Genomic DNA, 21586 nt, shown 5'->3' with positions numbered 1-21586 from the left:
GTGATAATCAAAAGTGTCTTCAGACATTACCAAATATCCCTTGGGGGGCAAAATGCCCCTGATTGAGAGCCAGTGGTTTAGAACAGTGGACACCCAGACACAGGGTGTCTCACAAGCTCTTTTCCAAGGGCCTTCACCTAGTACTGATGTAAAGGACAGTGGCAGAGAGAACCCTAAATTAAAAAACAGAGATTGCCAGATCTCTGACAAAACAAATATGTTGTCTACAAGAAACTCATTCTAAAAACAAGAAATGGTTTAAAAGTAAAAAGGTGGAAAAGGAAAATCATGCAAGCACTGCTCAAAAGAAAGCTGGAGGAGCTATATTAGTATTAAAAAAAAAATAGACTTCAGAACAAAGCCAGGGATAAAGAGGAACATTACACAATGAAAAAGGGATCACATTAGCAAGAAGATGTAACTGTCCTAAATGTGTATGCATCTAAAAACAGAACTTCAAAATAGATAAAGTAAAAACTGTTAGAATTAGAAGGAGAAATAGGATAATATGCATTTATAGTTGAAGACCTCAACACCCCTCTCTCAGTAATTGATAGAGCAAGTAAACAGAAAATCAATGAGGATATGGAAGACCTGAACAATACTATCGACTAACTTGACCTTGTTGACATATATAGAACACTCCGCTCAACAAGAGCAAAATATACATTTTTTTCCCCAAGCACACATGAAACATTCATCATGATAGACCATATCCTGGACCATAAGACAAATCCCAACACATTTAACAAGACTGAAATATTACAAGCATGTCCTCTGGCCTCCTCGACAGGATTAAGCTAGAAGTAAATAACAAAGATATTTGGAAAATCTCTAAACATCTTAAAATGAAACAATGCTCTGCTAAATACTCACACATCAACAGTGATTTACAAGAGACATTAGAAAAATTGTAATTGAATGAAAATGAAAACACAAATATGTCAAAATTGGGGGGATATAAATGAATATCATAGTTCTCTCTCTCTCTTTCTCCATCTCTTCTCTAAAACAGTTTCTATTTTTTTTTAAATGATCCATTTCTAGTTTGTAAAACACATCTCTAAAACCATCTCTCCTTTTATTGAGAGAGGGCAGAAGACAGAGTTTGATTAACTATTGATTTCTTTTCTCTAATAATTTTTTATTTTTTCAAGTTTTCCTGATGCCGAATGATCCGTTTGTTCTTTCACTGATAAGGTTGCTCCTACATTTGCATTTTTAAGGGAAGGTTACAAGGGGAAGAGATGCACACTGTGGGGACTGAGGCATGCCTCTGTGGGATGAAGAAGAGGGGACTTCTGCCTTCTCTTGACAGCTTGGCTTTGGAAGTGATCCCTTTACCAAGAAAGCCTTGATCTGTTCTAGGTGACATGGAAGTCACCCACAGCCTTGACACACAATAGGTGGGGACCAACAATGAACACAGCTCACCAAATACTGTTTGTACGTTCTCTCTTTTCCTTGATCAGCTTTTCCCATAGGTTTTTCTATTTTATCAGTCATTTTCAAAGAACCAGCCCTGGTGCACCTGGGTGGCTCAGTGAGCTGAGCTTCTGACCCTTGATTTTGGCTTAGGTCGTGATCCCAGGGTGGGATTGAGCCCTGAGTTGGGCTCCTGTGCTGAGCGTGGAGCCTGCTTGAGATTCTCTCTCTCCCTCTGCCCTTTTCCCCTTCCCCTGCTGCTCACATGCTCATGTGTGTTCTCCCTCTCTCTCTCTCCAAAAAAAAAAAAAAAAAAAAAAGAACCAGCTCTCAGTTTTGCCAATTATCTCTACAGTTTTTTTCTTTTTTTTTTTTTTTTTAATTTTTTTTTTTAACTTTTTTTTTTGGGAGAGAGAAAGAGAGCATGAGCAGGGGTGGGGCAGAGAATCCAAAGCAGGCTCCAGGTTCTGAGCTGTCAGCACGGAGCCTGATGCGGGGCTCCAGCTCACGAACCGTGAGATCATGACCTGAGCTGAAGTCGGACGCCTAACCGACTGAGCCACCCAGGCGCCCCTTGACAGTTTTTCCATTCTATGGAGATGGGAGGATGATGGTGGTGGTTTGGTGTAGTTGTTGTTTGGTTTGGTGGTTGGTTCGTTCTCAGTCTCCCTCCCACTCCCCTCCACCAGCCTCTGGGTTTCCCTCCAGTGGCAACCAGTGTTACCGGTTAGTTTTTTACCTATCATTTCAGCAAGATTTTGTGCATGTATGAGCAGCTATGGACATTTATAAATCATACTTGTATAGCTGTAACTCCTTATTATAAAAGAGGGGCATATTGTGCACACTGTCCTGTCCATTACTTTCTTCATTTAATGATACATACTGGAGATGATTATGAACCACTACATACTGAGGGTCCTCATTCTTTTTTTTTTTTTTTATAAAATTTTTTTTAACATTTATTTACTGTTGAGGGACAGAGAGACACAGAGCATGAACAGGGAAGGGAAGGGACAGAGAGAGGGGGAGAATCTGAAGCAGGCTCCAGGCTCTGAGCTGTCAGCACAGAGCCCCACGTGGGGCTCGAACTCACAAACTGCGAGATCATGACCTGAGCTGAAGTTGGATGCTTAACCGACTGAGCCACCCAGGCACCCCGGTCCTCATTCTTTAAAAAAAATTTTTTAATGTTTATTTATTTTTGAGGGAGAGAGAGATAGAGTGTGAGCAGGGGAGGGGTGGAGAGAGAGGGAGACACATAATCCGAAGCAGGCTCCAGGCTCCGAGCTGTCAGTACAGAGCCCGGTACAGGGCTGGAACCCCCAAACCATGAGATCATAACCTAAGCCTAAGTCGGATACTTAACTGACTGAACCACCCAGGCGCCCCCTTGTTCTTATTAATAGTTACACACAGTATTTGTATTTTATGACTGTTCACTAAATTGTAATCAATCTTTCATTTTTATAAATAGTATAATTAATAGCCTTTTTCATACATCATTTTATTTGTATCTGTAGAATAAATTAGGAGAAGTGGAATTGATAGGTCAAGAGGAATATTCTGATATTATTTTATTCCATATTGCCAAATTGTCATCCACAGATGTTGTATTGATTTTCCCTGCTGCTTACCACGTGTGAGGGGAACTGTGTCATCACACCCTAAACACTGGCTAAACCAGTGTTGAATCAACTTATTGGATCTTTACCAGTCTGATCATTTAAAAATGGTGAAGGTGATTAAAAGGTTCAAACTTCCAGTTACAAAATAAATCACGGGGATGAAAAGTACAGCATAGGGAATACAGTCAATAGCATTCCAATAACATAATGTGGTGCCAGATGGTAACCACACCCATCATAGTGAGCTCTGGATAATGTACAGAATCATGGAGTCACTCTGTTGTACACATGAAACTAATAAAATGTTGTATGTCAACTATACTTCAATAATAAAAATGTTTTCATAAATAAATGAAATAGAAATGGTATTTTAGCATAGTTTGAAACTACATTTCCGCACTGCTGAAATGGAGCATTTTCTGTGAACATCTATTCATATCCCTTCCCCATTTTTTTTCTAAGAGTTTCTGTCTTTTCTTATTAATTTGTAGAAGTTCTTTATGCATTAGGAAAATAAGGCCTTAACCTATCCTATGAGTTGCAAATACTTTTCTCCAGTTTGTTATTTGTATTTTAAAGTTACTTACAAATAAATAAAGCCCTCTTGGTGGAGTCCTCCCTATATAATTATGTACTATCATTTCTTATTCTCATTAATTCTTTATTGTCTTGAATTTTATATAGTCTGACTTATATAATGTTGCTACTCTAGCTTCCTTCGGTTAATAATGGACCACTATATCTTTTCCGTCCTTATATTTACAACCTTTGCAACCACTTTTTTCACTCAGCTTCTTGTCATCAGCATACAACTGGATTTTGTATTGCTTTATTTCATCCAATCTGCTAGTCTGAATAGATTAGTTTACCTGCTTGTGATTATCGATAAATTTGGACTTATTTCAACCATATGTTACTGTGTTTTCTCTCATCTATATTAATTTCCTAAGGTTGCTAGAACAAATTGCTACAAAATGGGGTGAACTTAAAAAACAGAAATTTTTTGGTCACAGTTCTAGAGGCCAGAAATCTGAAATCCAGGTGTCGGCAGGGCTGAGTTCCCTCCTGAAGCTCCAGAGGAGATTCTGTCCCTTGCCTCATCCAGCCTCTGTGGCTATCAGCATTCCTTGGCTGGCAGGTGCATCACTCTGATCTCTGCCTCTGTCTTCATATGACCAGCATTCCACTCCTTACATTTAATTTGGATTTAGGGCCCACCCAGATAACTGATGATCTCATCTAGGGATCCTTAGCTTCATTTCATGTGCAAAGACTTTTTTTTCCAAATGAGGTCACATTCACAAATTCCAGGGATTAGGATGTGAACATATTTTTAAGGGCTCAACCCACTGTACACCATCTTTATTCCTTATTCTTCTATTATTCCCCCTCTTTCCTTGACTGTCAGATTGATAAAGATTTATCTTTTTACCTCTAGTTGTTCAGAAAGTATTAGATGTTTACATTAATTTCGGTAAGTATCCTTAAATTTTAACATGCATATAGTGATAAAACTTTTTTTACCTTTTTTTTTTTTTGAGTGAGAGAGAAAGAGCCCCTGTGCACATTCACATGAGAAAGAGAGAGAAAAGAGAGAGAGAAAGAGAGAGGGGGTGGGCAGCAGGGTAGAGAGAGAGAACCTTAAGCAGGCTCCAAGCCCAACCTGGCCCTTGACTTGGGGCTCATTGCCATGACTCTGGGATCATGACCCTGGGATCATGACCTGAGCCAAAATTGAGAGTCAGATGCTCAGCTGACTGAGCCACTGAGGTGCCCCTTTTTTTAAACTATTTTTTTAGTCATAAAATTTTCTAATAAATTCTGTGGTTTTTTGGTATTTCCATTCTTTCACAGAAAAGATCCCCCAAATTAGCATACTTTTATTTCCCACTGAATAAACCTGAACCCAGTCTTTTTTGTTATTTTTTAAATGTTTATTTTTTATTTATTTTTGAGAGAGCGAGAGGAGGAGAGAGGCAGAGAGAGGGAGGGAGAGAATCCCACATAGGCTCTGTACTGTCAGCTCAGAGCCCAATGTGGGGCTCAAACTCATGAACTGTTAGATCATGACCTGAGCTGAAATCAAGAGTCTGATGCTTAACTGAGCCACCCAGGCACCCCTCTTTTTTGTTATTTTGCCTAGAAATGGTGTCCAAAATTTTCAATACCCAATTAATAAACTTTGAGCACCCATCTGCAATATTTACTTCTTCATTCATTTATTTGTAAATTATAGACACACGTCACTTTCCAATGTATTATGTAAATTGTACAATATATATGAAAAGATAAAAATAGATAAATATATAAAGATGAAAAATTCTGATATTTTCTTTCTGAGCACAAAAAGATTACCTTGCTAACCCTCTGGGACACGTGCACCCTATTTGGACACTACTTGTATGGAGATTCTTTTCACTTTCAAAATAACACACCAAATATGTTAAGAAATTTACTGTCAATTTAGAATTACATTTATGAAAGTGTTTTACAAAACTCAATAATTCCATTGCTTCTTGTTTCCTACATCTTCCCTCTTAGTTTACTTTCATTTAGTAAGTTAGGCTTCCAGTTGTCCAGTAGATGTATTTTGAGTCTTATAGTCTATTTTTGTCTTCTTTTCTTTCTTTTCTTTTTTCCTCTCTATGGTACAGCATCTTCTTTAAAAAATTTTTTCTTAATCTTTATTTTAAGTAAGCTCCATGCCCAATGTGGGATTTGAACTCATGACCCTGAGATCAAGAGTTGCATGCTCTAGGGGCACCTGGGTGGCTCAGGAGGTTAAGCGTCCAACTTCGGCTTAGGTCATGATCTTGCAGCTCGTGAGTTCAAGCCCCACTTCAGGCTCTGTGCTGATAGCTCAGAGCCTGGAGACTGCTTCAGGTTCTGTGTATCCCTCTCTCTCTGCTCCTCCCCTGCTTGTTCTCTGTCTCTCTGTCTGTCTCTCTCTCTCTCAAAAAATAAACAGACATTTTAAAAAATTAAAAAAATAAGATAAAAAAAAATTGCATGCTCTATCAACTGAGCCAGCCAGGAGCCCCTCTGTGCTACATTTCCCATAGTGTCTTCCAATCCACTTATTCTCCTTTGACTTTTAATTTGCAACTATTATTTCTTTTTTCTAATTCTACTTTCAATATAGTAGTATAACGAAATTATTAAGCACAATGGAATCAGACAGCTGCTCTGTTTTGAATCCTTGCTCCACCCATAAAGCCCTGTGAGGACTTGGGCAAGTCATTTCACTGCCATTTCCTCATCTGTGTATGATAACAACACTTTTCCCACTCCATGGGCTTATTGTGCTAATTGAATGAGATTTGATAGCTTAGTATGTTTAGAGTCTGGATTTGTGCCTGGTACTTATGACATGCTCCTTAAAATTTATTTCCATTTCTAATTTTGCTGAATTGAAGTCAGAGACTGTCGTTGACTCTCTCTCTGGCAGAAAATTTGTCTGGAGCTTGACATCGTAAAACATTCTGTGCGTACATTCTTGAACCTTTGTTTTGTAGAGTGAAGAGCCACAAACAAAGCCAGGACCAGCTCTTCCTCTGAGGACTAAAAAAACTGGACAAATTATTTTTAATGTATTTTAAAGTTTCAGAAAGCCATCAAAAACTACTGGGCTCAAATCCTAGGGATCAATAGGACAGTGGGTAAATAAAGCATGGAGTGTATACATAAAATGGAAAATTATGCAGTGTTAAAATGGAGCAACTAGATCCATATGTATCAGCATGGATAAATTCAAAACCATTAAGTGAAAAGTACAAGATGCAAAATATCATATGGGGTCTGATACTGATTATGCAAAACACCACACATATTGTATGCATTTTCTGTGAGTATAAGTAGTTGAATAAAAAAAATTTTTTTAAGTCTGGAAGGAAAAACTAAGTTTATGAGTGTGATCAACTTGGGTATGAGGGAGAGGGGTTGGAGGGTAGGAGGGTAGTCAAAGTGGCTTTAGTGTGGCTGGATAAGCACAATGTGGTAAATATGTACAGTGGAATATCATCCAGCCTAAAAAGGAAGGAAATTCTGACATTGGCAACAACATGGATGAACCTTAAGGACATCATGCTAAGTGAAATAAGCCAGTCACAAAAAGACTGTATGATTCCACTAATATGAGGTACTTAGAGGAGTCAACTTCGTAAAGACAGAAAGTAGAATGGTGGTTGCCAGGGCTAGAGTAGGGAGTATGGGAGTTATTTAACAGGTATAGTGTTTGAGTTTTACAAGATGAAAGGAGTTCTGGAGGGGTGCCTGGGTGGCTCAGTGGGTTAAGCATTGGACTTTGACTTACATCATGATCGGATCCTCTGTCCTCTTCTCTCTCTACCCACCCCTCTTGTGCACTCACTCTCTCTCTCAAAAATAAAGAAACATTTAAAAAAATGTTTAAAAACCTAAGAAAAAAAGGGACTTTAGTGGTATTTATAATGCCTTAGCTTTTAAAAAACTAAAAAAAAAATTTACAACACTAAAATGAAAATAGAATAAGACAAATAATTATGTTACACTTAGTTAATCTGTAAAGTACTATTAGAAGCAGAAAAGAGGGGGGTGCCTGGGTGGCTCAGTTGGTTGAGTGTCCAACTTCATCTCAGGTCATGATCTCGCAGTATATGGGTTCAAGCTCTGCATTGGGCTCTGTGCTGACAGCTCAGAGCCTGGAGCCTGCTTCTGATTCTGTGTCTCCCTCTCTCTCCCCTTCACACTCTGTCTTTCTCAAAAATAAATAATAAAAACATTTAAAAAAAAAAAAGCAGAAGCAGAAAAGAGGGATGACAAACGGAGCCTTGGGGAGTGAGTCAGGCTCTCCACGGCCACTGTCTACCACTAGGATACCTCTGGGGCCACAGGGAGATTCATCATGTGCTGAAGTCTGATGGTTAATAACAGCTCCTGGAGTGCCTGGATGTCCCAGTTGGTTAAGTGTCAGACTCTTGATTTCGGCTCAGGTCCTGATCTCATGGTTGTGAGATCGAGCCCCGTGTTGAGCTCTGCACTGACAGCATGGAGCCTGCTTGGGATTCTCTCTCTCTCCATCTCTCTCTGCCCCTTCTCCACTCACTCTCTCTCAAAAATAAGTAAATAAACACTTTTAAAGAGTGCTACACTTATGGGGGCTTGTTGTGGTCCTTCTTTTGTGTGTATCCAATTAATGCATGTGGCTTTAGGTGTGTTATCTCAATTAATTCTCATGGCAGCCTTTTGAATTATGTACTGTTGTTATTCTCATTTGACAGATAAAAAATCTAAAGCTCAGTGAGGGTAAATGATTTGCCAAAGTGACAAAACAAGTGAGCAGTGGAGCTATGATTTGTATCCAGGCAGATCTGACCTCAGAGCTCAGACCCTTAACCATGCTGCTGTGAAGTGTGTTTTCTAGCAAGCAAAAGTAAAATGTCCACACACATATCATGGTGGTAAGGTGTAATCCAAAGCAATAGCTATGTTAAGAGCATGTGGAATATTTTGTTCATTAACATAACTGTGTCTTTACAACCAAAAAGATAAAACTTGCAGATGACTGCCCTCTGAGATTTAAACCAGTGAAAAGAAATCTTTAATGGATGAGAGTAGCTATCTAAAGAATTCACCTTAAGGAACAGATCAAAGTCGGAAGAGATAAGTCAATGCCAAACTTCAATCAAGATGTCTAGAGTGAAGTCACATGAAGGCATAATTGATGAGAGCGATTTGGATTTTAAAATGTTTATATTCTTTGATGTGGTGATTCTACTTTTTGGAATCTATACTACGGGCATAATACCACATAACTAAAGAGTTTTATCCATAAATATATTCAGCAGAAAATGAATTTTAATAGTAAAAATGAAAATCAATCTAAATATCCAACACTAGTGAAATAGCAAAAAGGAATCCCATACAATGGAAATTGTGAGACATACACACACACACACACACACACACACACAGAATTTGTGATTGTTTACTAATTTTATACATACAAAGACAAATTGCATGAGGAAATCCAGTCAGTGTGCTATATAGAGACAGGGTTACCTTCCTGCTACAAATACAAAGAGATACTGAATAGTGTATAACATTATTAGTTGAGGAATAAAATAAAGGAAATAATAAAAGGAAATTTTATTATAAAATAATAAGAAATTCTCAAGTCCCAGAAAAAAATAAGGAACCCAAAGCGAGTGTGGTAAGAAAGATGAAGAAAATAGGGCAGTCAGTGGAGTATAGACCTGGAGATAGACCCTTAGGGTCTACGGCCTGGGGTTTTAATATTCACATGGGGATGGAGATGAAGTCTCAGGTTCATGAAAGGTAGGGACCTTGTCTTGGCTGGATTGATTCCCTCTAAAACATAGGCTAAAGCAAAGATGAAAGAGCTAGAGCCTTACTTGGTGTTATTAGTCAAGGTTCTCCCAAGAACAACCAGTAGGATGTATATTTATATAGGAAGTGACTTATTTTGAGGAACTGGCTCATGCAGGGTGCCTGAGTGGCTCAGTGAGTTGGGCGTCTGACTCTTGATTTCAGCTCGGGTCATGATTCCAAGCTCTGCATCAGGCTCCATGCTGAGCATGTAGACTGCTTGAGATTCTCTCTCTCTTCCTGTGTCCCTCTCCCCTGCTCACACACTCTCTCTCTAAAATAAACTAACTGGGGCTCCAGGGTGGCTCAGTCAGTTGAGCGACCAACTTCGGCTCAGGTCATGATCTCACGGTTTGTGAGTTTGAGCCCTGCATCGGGGTTTGTGCTGACAGCTCAGAGCCTGGAGCCTGCTTCTGATTCTGTGTCTCCCTCTCTCTCTGCCCCTCCCCCACTCATACTCTGTCTTTCTCTGTCTCAGAAATAAATAAAATAAAATAACTAACTAAATACATAAATACATAAGTAAATAAAAAGGAATTGGCTCATGCAATTGTGGGGCTAACAAGTCCAAAATCTGCAGGGTGGGCCAGCAGGCTGGAGGCCAGGGACATCTTGATATTACATTTGACATTCGAAAGCTATCTGCTATAGAATTTTCTTTTGCTTAGAGGAAGTCATCTTTTTGTCCTCATCAGGCCTATAGTTGTTTAGACAAAACCCACCCACATATGGGGAATGATGTGCTTTACCCAAAGTCCACTCGGTCAAATGTTCATTTCATCCAAAAATCACCCTCACAGAAACATTCAGAAAAATGTGTGACCACATGTCTGGGCACCATGGCCCAGACAAATTGACACATAAAATTAACCATTCCACTTGGGAAGTACAAGGAAGGCAGCAAAGATGAGGAAAGGGGAAGTGAAGCAAAAAAGACATGAGGAAGTGTGAAATGGTACGTTGTCATTCTGGCTGACACTTCATGAGAAGCCTCCAAGATCACAGCAGGTTACTCAGCAAGCGTGTCTGGTTGGCAGATGGTTCTGCTCCAAACAGGCTGCAGAGAGAAATGGCACTTTGGAATAGGCCATGGGAGGGAGGAGGACGGGGAATTTATCTGCCAATCTCTCATCTCCTGTTTTCCATTAGTAGACTCAGTCCACAGGAAGTTAACTTACCAGCACTTCCACGGGTTGCCAAGTGGCCTTTTCTGTAGCAAGAATCAATGTGGCATTTCACCTAAGTCTAGAAGTTGTGGGAGGAGCCAGAAACTCTGGGTTCATGGCTGTTTGGCCTAGCTGCATGATGGAGGTCAAGGTGAAGGACTTAGTGTTCCCAGAGAGAGTGATGATCAACCTCTGGTAGTGTCAACAGAGTCATGGAGGCTATTAGTGCTGAGGAAATCTAAGGACGAACATAGATTTGCATCAGATACAACCCACTTCTCCTACCACTCCAATCTACTCATTCTCCATTGTATTGACTCCTATACTATATTATTGTAGGGATTTCATTTCTCGTGAGTACAAGATATCCTATTCCTTGCCCTAGAGGGAGGTCTGGGTCTGAATCAGAGTCCCTCAAAGTGGTTCCTAGTTGCAAACTCCTGGAAAAATTCAGAAACAAGAGTACTTGTTATTGTAAGCTGGTCCCTGGTCGTATCTGATTTTCATCATCTCTCTCTTCCACACCCATTCTAAATTTCCCCCCTCCCCTGACAGCATTTAGGCTGGTGCAAGTTGATTGAGACCTTTTGGCCCTTTATTTTCCCTGCCTTTGGTGGGTTGTGGTTTCTGCATTCCCATGATTATTACAGGACATAGAAGTACTAAGAGACACCCAAATAAAGGCCCTGAGTTCTGGAAATTCTCTTTACTATCCCCTTGTGTAGCAATAACCCTAGTTCCTCATGCTAATCAGGATTGATTACCCAACCAGTGCAATAAGTCTTTCCTTTGCTTCCTGGTTCACTGTGGCCAGATAGAAAACTGGCCAGATGATATCTACCACTCCTAATTTGGGGGACCCAGTTCTCTACCAAAGGTCACATTCTAGTCACATGACTTCACACAGCTACAACTTCTGGGTTCTAGTAACTGTTTCATGTCTGCCCCTTTATTGTTGGCAGAATAATGGCTCCCAAGGATGTCCCCATCCTAATTCCCAGAACCTGTGAATATGTTAGGTTGTATGGCAAGGGGAGAATTAAGTTTGAAGATGGAATTAACGTTGTCAACCACCTGACTTTCAAATAAGGGGAATTATTCTGAATTATCCAGTTTGGCCCTATGTAATCACAAGCGTCCTTTAAATGTGGAGGAAGGGGGGCGCCTGGGTGGCGCAGTCGGTTAAAGCGTCCGACTTCAGCCAGGTCACGATCTCGCGGTCCGTGAGTTCTAGCCCCTCGTCAGGCTCTGGGCTGATGGCTCAGAGCCTGGAGCCTGTTTCCAGGCTGTGTCTCCCTCTCTCTCTGCCCCTCCCCCGTTCATGCTCTGTCTCTCTCTGTCCCAAAAATAAATAAACGTTGAAAAAAAAAATTAAAAAAAAAATAAATAAAATAAATGTGGAGGAAGGACTCATAAGAGTCAGAAGTGGAGAGATGGCATCATTAGAAACACTTGACCAGCCACTGCTGGTTTTGAAGATGGAAGGGGGCTATGGACCAAAGAATACAGATAGCGTCTAGAAGAAGCTGCTATAAAAGGCAAGGAAACTACCCTTCCCTAGAATCTCCAGAAAGAAACATGGCCCTAGAGTTTGATCCAGTGAGATGCATTTTAGACTTCTGACCCCCTAGAACTGTAAGAGAATAAATTTGTGCTGTTTCCAGCTACCAGATTTGTGGTAATTTGTTACAGCACTGATGGGAAATCAATAAACCCCTTCAGACTTACAGGAGACAATGGTTTCCACCATCACAGGCCCCAGGGCACTGCACCATCCTACTTGGTTTCTTAAACCCCACCATACCTTTGAAGGGAGTTTAATAAAAGGAGTATTTACAATTACTCAGTTTGAGTTGTTACTCATTTCCTGCTAAGGCTCTAAACTGATACAGAGCCCAAAGCATCATTTCGGGATGTAAGTGTCCTCAGCCATGGGGAGGGAGAATAGACTTGTCTAAAGAATTCAAGACGCAGCTAATTAAAGTTCTTGCCGAGGTGTCCTAAAGCACCAGTGAAGAGCACAGCCCTAGGTGACCAATGAATCTAAATGCAGACTCATTCACCTCTCTCCTCCAACTCTCCCCATCTCCCTTCCTGCTGTCCCCAGAACAGAACCTGGACTAGAAACTGGGAGTTCTGGTTTATAATCTGATCTTTGCCATTGAGTGTCTTTGGGCAGAGCAGCTAATTTCTCTGGGTTGTGATTGCTTCTTGTGTTGAAGAGCACTACCCCCTCAGCAAGCTGTTCTGTCTCAGCAAGGCACTATTAGTCTGTAAAATCTAATACTACCCTAAACATTCAAGCCTTCCCTCATGTGATCCACAGGACTTCAGGTTTCTTTGCCAAGGTCCTCTGGGTTGCATTCAACTCAAACTCCCATAAAGAGCTCAGGAACCCTTACACAGCAGGCTCCTGCCTCCCTCTCTGATCTAACCTAACCTCCGGCCACATACCACACGCCTCACTCCCCACACCTCAGTCTCAGGGGCCTTCCTTCAATTCCCAAATCCTGCCAAGCCCTTGACTTTGCTCTTCCTTCTGTCTGGAACACTCTTCTCACCAGGGCTGGCTCTTTCTCATCATTTAGATCTCCGTTCCCACATCACCTCCTCAGAGACATTTCCTTGACCATCCCACGTCATGTTGTCTCCACTTCCTGATACTTCTACGACATTGCCCTGTTGAGAAATAATGGCTGAGGGTTTCCAGAATTAACAGAATACACCAAACATTAAGGAACATAATTAAAGACAATCCTCACCTTGGCTGGAGACATCAGAGTTTTATCACAAAACATCAAAGAAAAAGAATAACTTGAAAGAACTTCAGAAGTATTACTTCAGCAGAAAAGAAAATGAGCCAGAAAGGAAGAATGGGCTGTGAGAAGCAGTAGTGGCCAAGAGTGATAAAACATGTTGGCAAATCTAATCCTTGATTGATGGTAAATCATAACTATTGAGAGGTTAAAAGCATAGGGGTATTAAAATACCAGAGGCCTAAAATAAGGAAGTTAGAAAAAATTGCAGAGGGAAAATAAGGTATTCTGTGTCTTTAGTTGTGGAGCAGGATCACCCCTTTAATGAACTTTTGACTTACATAGAAAAATAGAATTAAGTATGGGTGTTAAAAAAAAAAGTTTCAGGGTGCCTGGGTGGCTCAGTTGGTTAAGTGTTTGACTTCGGCTCAGGTCATGATCTCACAGCTCATTAGTTTGAGCCCCACATTGGGCTCTGTGCTAACAGCTCAGAGCCTGGAGCCTGCTTCATATTCTGTGTCTCCCTCTCTCTGACCCTCCCCTTTTCATGCTCTGTCTCTCCCTGTCTCAAAAAGAAAGAAACGTTAAAAAAAAAAATTTTTTTTAAAGAATAAAATCTTTAAAACAAAGAAAAAAAAGAAAGTTTCCTTTCTCTTACCCCTTTCTTGTCCTGATGTCGCAGGACCACCGAATTCATAGATTCCTTGAAGGTACTCTGTAGGGAGTATTGTGTGTACTCTGTGCCTTTGCTTTTGGTGCCTTCTCTTCTCATCCACTGAAGACTTCCCGTGTTAGGATTCACTTCTGTGACAGGAAGATAGACACCCTCTGCCCCAACTAGAATGCCACTCCCCTCCTTGCTTTGTCTCATTTCTCACACTGATCACTGCAGATAAGGCTCCTTATCCCAGGGTACTTCAGGGTTGGGAGGGAGCAGTTAGGAATACCCTGATTTGAGGCTAATCTCTGCTAGGATTCAGTCATGTTTGCATGCTGGGCCCCCCAGGGCCTTCTTTTTTTAAAAAAAAAATTTTTTACATTTATTTACTTATTTTTGAGAGACAGAGAGGGACAGAGCACAAGTGGCGGATGGGCAGAGAGAGAAGGAGACACAGAATCCGAAGCAGGCTCCAGGCTCCGAGCTGTCAGCACAGAACCCAACGCGGGGCCTGAACTCACAAACTCTGAGATCATGACCTGAGCCGAAGTCAGATGCTCAACCGACTGAGCCCCCCAGGCACAATCCCCACACCCCCCCCCCCCACCAGGGCCTTCTTTTATAAGAGATTCGATGGTAAGGGCACAAGAGAGCATGGGGCACTATGACAGGAGATTAGAAGCACAGAACAGGATCTGCCTGGAAAATGTATCCTCTGGCCCAGACTCACCACAGAGAGTGATGGTGCTGTTTTCACTATGATCTCTGAGAGACACAGACTTTACTTGGTATTGGTACGCAGTGACCAAGTGCCACACTTAAAATCTTGTAGGAATTTCCCCCCGCCATGGAATACGACTCTGTGGGGAATGGATCCATGTGTCACAACTTACACTGACAGCTCTGAGGACATGCAGGATGATGTCAGTAGGCAAGGTGACCAGCCTCCAAGATGGCCCCAGTGGTCCCTGCCTCCTGGTATTCACATTCTTGTCTCCTCCCACGTGCACCATGGTTGATCCATGTGACCAATAGCAGGAGCATGGCATGTCATTTCTGGGGCTAGGTCATAAGAGATATCATGCCTTCTCCCTTGTTCCCTCAGATCTCTTGCTCAGGGGAAAGCTGGCTGCCATATTTTGAACAGTCCTATGGAGAAGACTACTTGGTGAGAAATGGAGGTCTCCAAATAAGCTGAGAGAAACTGAGGTTCAGCCATATAAGTGAGCCCTCTTAGAAGTGGATCCTCCAGCCTCAGTCAAGCCTTCAGATGACTACTGTCCTGGCCAACATCTTGATTGCAACCTCATGGGAGATCCTGAGCCAGAAACACCCAAATAAACCAGTCCTGGATTCCTGATTCTCAGAAGCTGTTTGAGATAATAAATGTTTGTTGTTTTAAGCCACTGTAGCAATAGATAATAAAATAACGTTCTCTAGCACAATTACGAACAAATGGAGTTTAATGTCATAAACCCTACTGTGTAAATATGGACAAATCTCTAAACACATGTGATGGAAAGTAAAATATTAATTATACTAAGATATATTCAATATCATGGGTGGGGAGGGAACATTGTGGTGGGGGAAGTTATCTTATCCAAGAGATATACTGGGAGGGTTTATATGATTTCTTTGGGGAACGCTGATACTTTCTCACTCCCCCATCTCCAGGGAGAGGACAGGAAGCTACTTTCCAACATAAACCACAAATACTGAGAAGGGGCTCTCAGGGCACACTGAAAGCTTGGTGTGTGTTCTCTGCAGTTGAAGATGGGGGTGGTCCTTGACACCCGCCTAATTCAGGCATGGGGAAGCTCTAGCTGTGGCATGTGGGACAGGACACGGAGCCTACATTTTGTTGGAGAGTTGAGGCCTTTCCATGCAACAAGTGTTTGCCACTCAGCAGAGGGAAACCCAGGCTGGAGCCACTTTATACTCTCCTCCAAGAAGACCGTGTAGAGAGTGAATAGTGTCTGTTTGCTGGTGTGCTGTGGACCACAAGAACAGGGCTGGAGCAACATGGGTGCAGCAACCAGAGGAACGGAAGCTAGAGGAAGAGGGGGAAGAAGCAAAGGAGAAGGACAAGAAGTCTTACCTTTGGATAAAGGGTGAAATGCTGATTATTATCTTGGTTGGACATTTTGTTAAGTTTTTCTGTTACAAGGGTTTCTGAGCATGTGGGAAGGTGTCTGTCATTAAATTTAATGATAGTTAATGTTTGTGTATCTGCTCCATCTTTTTTTTCCAAAGGTTTTTTGGGGTAAATTGCAGAACATCTGTCATTTCACATTCCTGGGGACTCCACACCGTCTTTTCAGAGAACAGGAACATTTTCTTTTCTTTTTTTAAAAAAATTTTTTTTAATGTTTATTCATTTTTTGATAGAGACAGAGCATGAGTGGGGGAGGGGCAGAGAGAGAGGGAGACACAGAATCTGAAGCAGGCTCCAGGCTCAGAACTGACAGCACAGAGCCTGATACGGGGCTCAAACTCACAGACTGTGAGATCATGACCTGAGCTGAAATCGGACGCCTAACCAACTGAATCACAGGCGTCCCCAGGAACATATTCTTGTATGCTCCAGCAACACCGTCGCCCACAGTGGGATTAATGGTGATTTTTGGAGTCCCCTGATACCCAAGACATATATGGTTTTCTTAACTGTCTCCAAGATGTCTTCTTTAAAAAATACAGTTGAAAGGCACCTGGGTGTCTCAGTCGGTTGAGCGTCCGACTTTGGCTCAGGTCATGATCTCACAGTCCGTGAGTTCGAGCCCCGCATCGGGCTCTGTGCTGACAGCTCAGAGCCTGGAGCCCGTTTCAGATTTTGTGTCTCCCTCTCTCTCTGCCCTTCCCCTGTTCATGCTCTGTCTCTCTCTGTCTCAAAAATAAATAAACATTAAAAAAATTTTTAAAAATACAGTTGAAGCGGGGGGTGGGTGGGGAGGGTGTGCGCCTGGGTGGCTCAGTTGGTTGAGCGTCCAACGTCGGCTCAGGTCATGATCTCATGGTTCCTGGGTTCAAGCCCCATGTCGGGCTCTGTGACAACAGCTCGGAGCCTGGAGCCTGCTTTGGATTCTGTGTCTCCCTCTCTCTCTGTGCCCCTTCCCCACTTGTGCTCTGTCTCTCTCTCTCAAAAATAATACAAAAACATTTTTTAAAATTTAAAAATAAATAAATACAAAATACAGTTGATGGGGGCACCTGGGTGGCTCAGTCAGTTAAGCATCCAACTTCAGCTTAGGTCATGATCTCACGGTTAGTTCAAGCCCTGAGTCGGGCTCTGTGCTGACAGCTCGGACCCTGGAGCCTGCTTTGTATTCTGTCTCGGTCTCTCTCTGCCCCTTCCCCACTGGCGCACTCGCACGCTCTCTCTCTCGCTCTCTCTCTCTCAAATACAAACATTTTTTAAAACATTTTAATAAAAATAAAAATACAGTTGATGTGTTTGTGCCTAGGAAGATAAACTGGAAACTTTTAACTTTTAAATTGAGGCTGTTATTTATAACTTAAATTGACACAAGACTGTTCCCGAAGAGTGAGCAGCACTCCATTCAAGAATGGAGAAATTTTATCCCTGTTGAATCATTCTGAAAGAAATGACAGAAACACAGGGGAAATGTAGATTTTCATAATCCATCCCCCCCCCCCCCACAAAAGAGGAATTTATACTTTGTGAAGGTGACAGACACTGCTGGAGAGATGCTCTAATAAGTTTACCCATGTCTTCATAACCCAGATGTTTAAACACTGCACAGGAATGTCATCCGTTGCTGATGCACGTGTAAATTTGTACCAACTCAATGCAGGGCATGTGGCAGTGTCTATCAAAATTTTAAAAGCATGCACTCTTTGATCCAGCCATCTCTTCCCCAGAAATTTATTCTGTACATATCCTGGCCATGTGAAATGACTAAGTAAAAGGATATGCCTTGCAGCACTGTTTGTAATAGCAGAAGATTGGAAACAATCATAAAAGTCCATCAGTGAGGGATTCGTTTTCTATATATATGAACATATATATGCAGTTTGTATTATTATATATTATATACATATAAATGTTACACATACTATATATGTGATCGAGTATTCCACAGCAGAAGTACTGCAGAATGCTCTAGGCCAGCAGAAGAATGAGGCTATAGGCACAGGCAGACTGCTAAGTGGAAAACAATGCAATGTGTAACAAGGTGCTGAGCGCGTGTGTGGGTATCATGCCACCGCTTGCTCTCCTCACTCACCCCCTCTCTCCTGTCTGAGAGTGACCTCTGTAAACGACAGCAACAGACTGTCTTGTTCTCTGGCTCATGTTGGGTTCAGCCCTTGCAGTACAGCAGCAGGAGGGCAGACAGAGGGAGGAGAGGAAGAGTGGGTATATGCCCCTGGCCTCCTCCCTGTGACGCCCTGCTGGCTGTGTTGCTCACAGGAGTCACTGTGCTGTCTCCCTCCACCGTTGCTGGCCCTGGGTATTGCACTATATCTTGTGCTTTTCCTGTGGCTGGCCCACGCTTCTGTAAACAGTCCATTCATTATGTTTGACTCAAATGAGTCACTTTATGTGGGCCATCTGTTTTCTGTCAGGACTCTGACTGATATGGTATATTAGCACTGAGGTAAAAATATAATAATAATAATAATAATAATAATAATAATAAGGGCGCCTGGGTGGCTCAGTTGGTTAAGCGTTGGATTTTGGCTGGGATCATGATGTTATGGTTTGTGGGTTCAAGCCCCACATGGAGCTCTGTGCTGACAGCTCAGAGCCTGGAGCCTGCTTTGGATTCTGTCTCCCTCTCTCTGTGTCTCTACCCTGCTCGTGCTCTGTCTCTCAAAAATGAATAAACATTTAAAAAAATTTAGATCATAATAATAAAAGTGTATGTCTTTTGAGGAGGGGGACACATGCACTTAATGTGTGCTTAGTGTCTCTAGGAAACTGCACAAGAAGCTGCTCACAGTGGTTGCTTCTAGGAAGGAAGCGGTGGCTGGGGGTGGAGAGCAGCAGGAAGGAATATCTAGTTTTACTGTTAGCCTTTTTGTTCCTTTTGAATTATGTACTTTATGCATGTATTGCTTATTCAAAAATCATTTTTTTGAATTTTTATTTTGCCCCCGCCCTTCCTCAAAAATAATTTTTAATTGAATTTTTTAGAAAATAATGAAAAATAAAGACCGCAGAGGGACTCCGTGCCAGAAGACTTCCCAGACAGCTGTCCCTGCAGCACCCAAATCCCTCCTTCCCCGGGCACGGCCACCTTTCCTGGCAGATACACCAAACTGCCAATTGAACAAAACCATAACTGACAAGCTTCTCCCACTATACACTGCAGACATGAGATGCAATATTTTGAAAGAAATCTGGCACATTAACTCTTAGACCATTTCCTGATACTCACAGGCGGGTAAGGGATTCATGCTAAAGGCCACAACTTCACTACCGCCATCAGCAGGCCACACGTCCCTCCCCCACAGGGAGCGGGATAGAGTCTGCTGTGCTTTTCATCTAGGCCCACTTTTTAATCCCTCTCTGACATCCTTGCCACTGCGGAGTCCAAACCAGCCTCGGCCTGGTTGAGTCTCAGCCACACTCAGCGGAGTCTGGCTAGGAGACCACACAGGGAGGGTCCTGTCTTCCTCCTCCCGCTCCTCAACCATGGCCGACCCATTACTTAGCAATGTCTCTATTTTTGTCGTGCTCATTATACTGCAGTGCTCTTCATTTTCATCTCATTATTGTTGGCGGGGTCATCTGGAGGCTTCGTTGCCCAGGAGACAGTGGGGGAGCTGCGCACTCAGCTGTCTTCCGTAGGCGTGGCTCATCCATCATCTGACAATACACTCTCGGGTCTCTCTCTTCTTGTTGTAGGGTCACCACCAGAGCCCATTGGTTGTTCTGGCTCTTCCTATTCCCAGAAGTGTGATCCTTCCTTTCTTAAGCAGAGAGGGAGAAACATATCTATATTTTATAGACAGATACATAATTGACAGAGAAAACAGAGCATCCACACAAATCCCGTGTGTGAATCTTTTGGGGGAGAAAAATGTCTCTGGGCACTGACTGCAGTATTAGAAGCGTGTGGGATAGAAACACTCCTGCCCTAAAGAACACAGGTCACTGGGTTACTTCCCCAGCTAACGTGAGATGGGGGCTGTGGCTAGAAAAGAAGTCCCCAAAGCACATTTGCATAAAGGCCCCCAGTACTTTTGCCCTAGATTCCACTGCAGCAACATGAAACAGGTTAGGGTCTCAAGGAGATGACCACAGGCAAAAGGGGAACAAGGTACTGCTTTTGAGAGGAACTGATGCCCTTTGCCTCTATCCCCAACACTGAGGTTCTGCCCCTCCCTCCATACCCTCTGCACTCTAATGGCAGGGACAGAGCACCCCGAACCCCAAGCCTTCCCACCTGTGCCTTTTTTCATGTGAGGTCTGTCTGCTGGAGCTGTTCCTTCTCGTCCTGTGAAATCAGATCTCAGGTGTTACTTCTTTAGTGAACACTTCCTGGACTCCTAGCCTATATCCCTCTGGCATTGTTAGACATGCTTTCCTCTGAAGTCCTATAGCACTTTGTTCCTGGATGGTTATTGTTGGTTGTCCACTGTCCAACTCTCCCATTGCTTTTGTATCGGCAGATTTTGCTGGGTGCTGATGCACAGCACATAGCTTAGTTGAATGCACTGAACCTGGAGTGATAATTAGAGATGATTATGTGAACCACCTCACGACTGATGGTTTGCTTTGGGCCAGGCACTGTGCTAAGAACTTGACAGGCACTATCCCCCTTAATCCTCACCATAGCCCAAGAGGTAGGTGCCATTACTCCCTTCCTGCAGAGGAGGAGACTGGAAATGGGTAACTGATTCACTCAAGGCCATGTGCATGTTCCTTTCTATAAAGTTGCTTTCACTATGCATGCAGTAGCATACTCTACATACTGTCTTACACCTTGCTTTTCTTCCCTTTAATTTATTTCCTGGAGATTGTTCCATTATCACTAGTTACAGACCTATAACCATTCTTCTTAACAGATTTAGAGTATTCCATAAATGGATCTACTCTACCTTATTTAATCATCCCCTGTTGGTGGGCATTTAGGTGGTTTCCTGTCTTTTGCTATTATGCATGGGGCTGAAAAGTATATGCTTGCCCACAAATCTCAACATAAGTTATATTACATTCCATGCAAATCCTTGGTCCTTCTGGAATTTTGGTTACAAATGAGGTAGAAATTCAGTAAAAATGTTGGCCACTATACTCTACAATGGCCAAATATCTTACCCAGCACATAGTTGGTGCTTATAAACATTACCAGTGACAGTGGTGATGGTGACGACCAACAGCATTCACTGTGGCACACCATCAGGTGTGTTTATGAGCATGCAGTCAGTCTACCGCATTAAGGGTGGCTCCCTGGATGTCTTAACTCTCAGTGTCTAAGTCCTAAAAGTCACGCATCTGAATGACGTTCTGACCTGGGGAGGGGAGAAAGATATCACATGATTACGGTCATGGGATGAACCAAATGGGGATGACCCAGGATGGAGGAGCTTCTGAAGGCAAACTGTGGGTGATATATGTGAGGC

At 42.3% G+C, this 21586-nt stretch overlaps 2 long non-coding RNA genes across 7 annotated transcripts in view; both read left to right on the top strand.

Moving 5' to 3' along the window:
• LOC125167666 (uncharacterized) overlaps positions 1-16217 on the top strand; it is a 138006-nt gene extending 121789 nt beyond the window's left edge. The window contains exon 2 of the long non-coding RNA XR_007152878.1: positions 15105-16217. This is a non-coding gene — a long non-coding RNA (uncharacterized LOC125167666). The remainder of the gene's footprint in view (positions 1-15104) is intronic.
• LOC125167665 (uncharacterized) overlaps positions 1-21586 on the top strand; it is a 247781-nt gene that overhangs the window by 173962 nt on the left and 52233 nt on the right. The window lies entirely within an intron of this gene.

Source organism: Prionailurus viverrinus, chromosome B3 (assembly GCF_022837055.1).
Source record: "Prionailurus viverrinus isolate Anna chromosome B3, UM_Priviv_1.0, whole genome shotgun sequence".
NCBI lineage: Eukaryota > Metazoa > Chordata > Mammalia > Carnivora > Felidae > Prionailurus > Prionailurus viverrinus.
The sequence above is the reverse complement of the archived record's forward strand: the minus strand, read 5'-3'. Positions and strand labels throughout refer to the sequence as shown.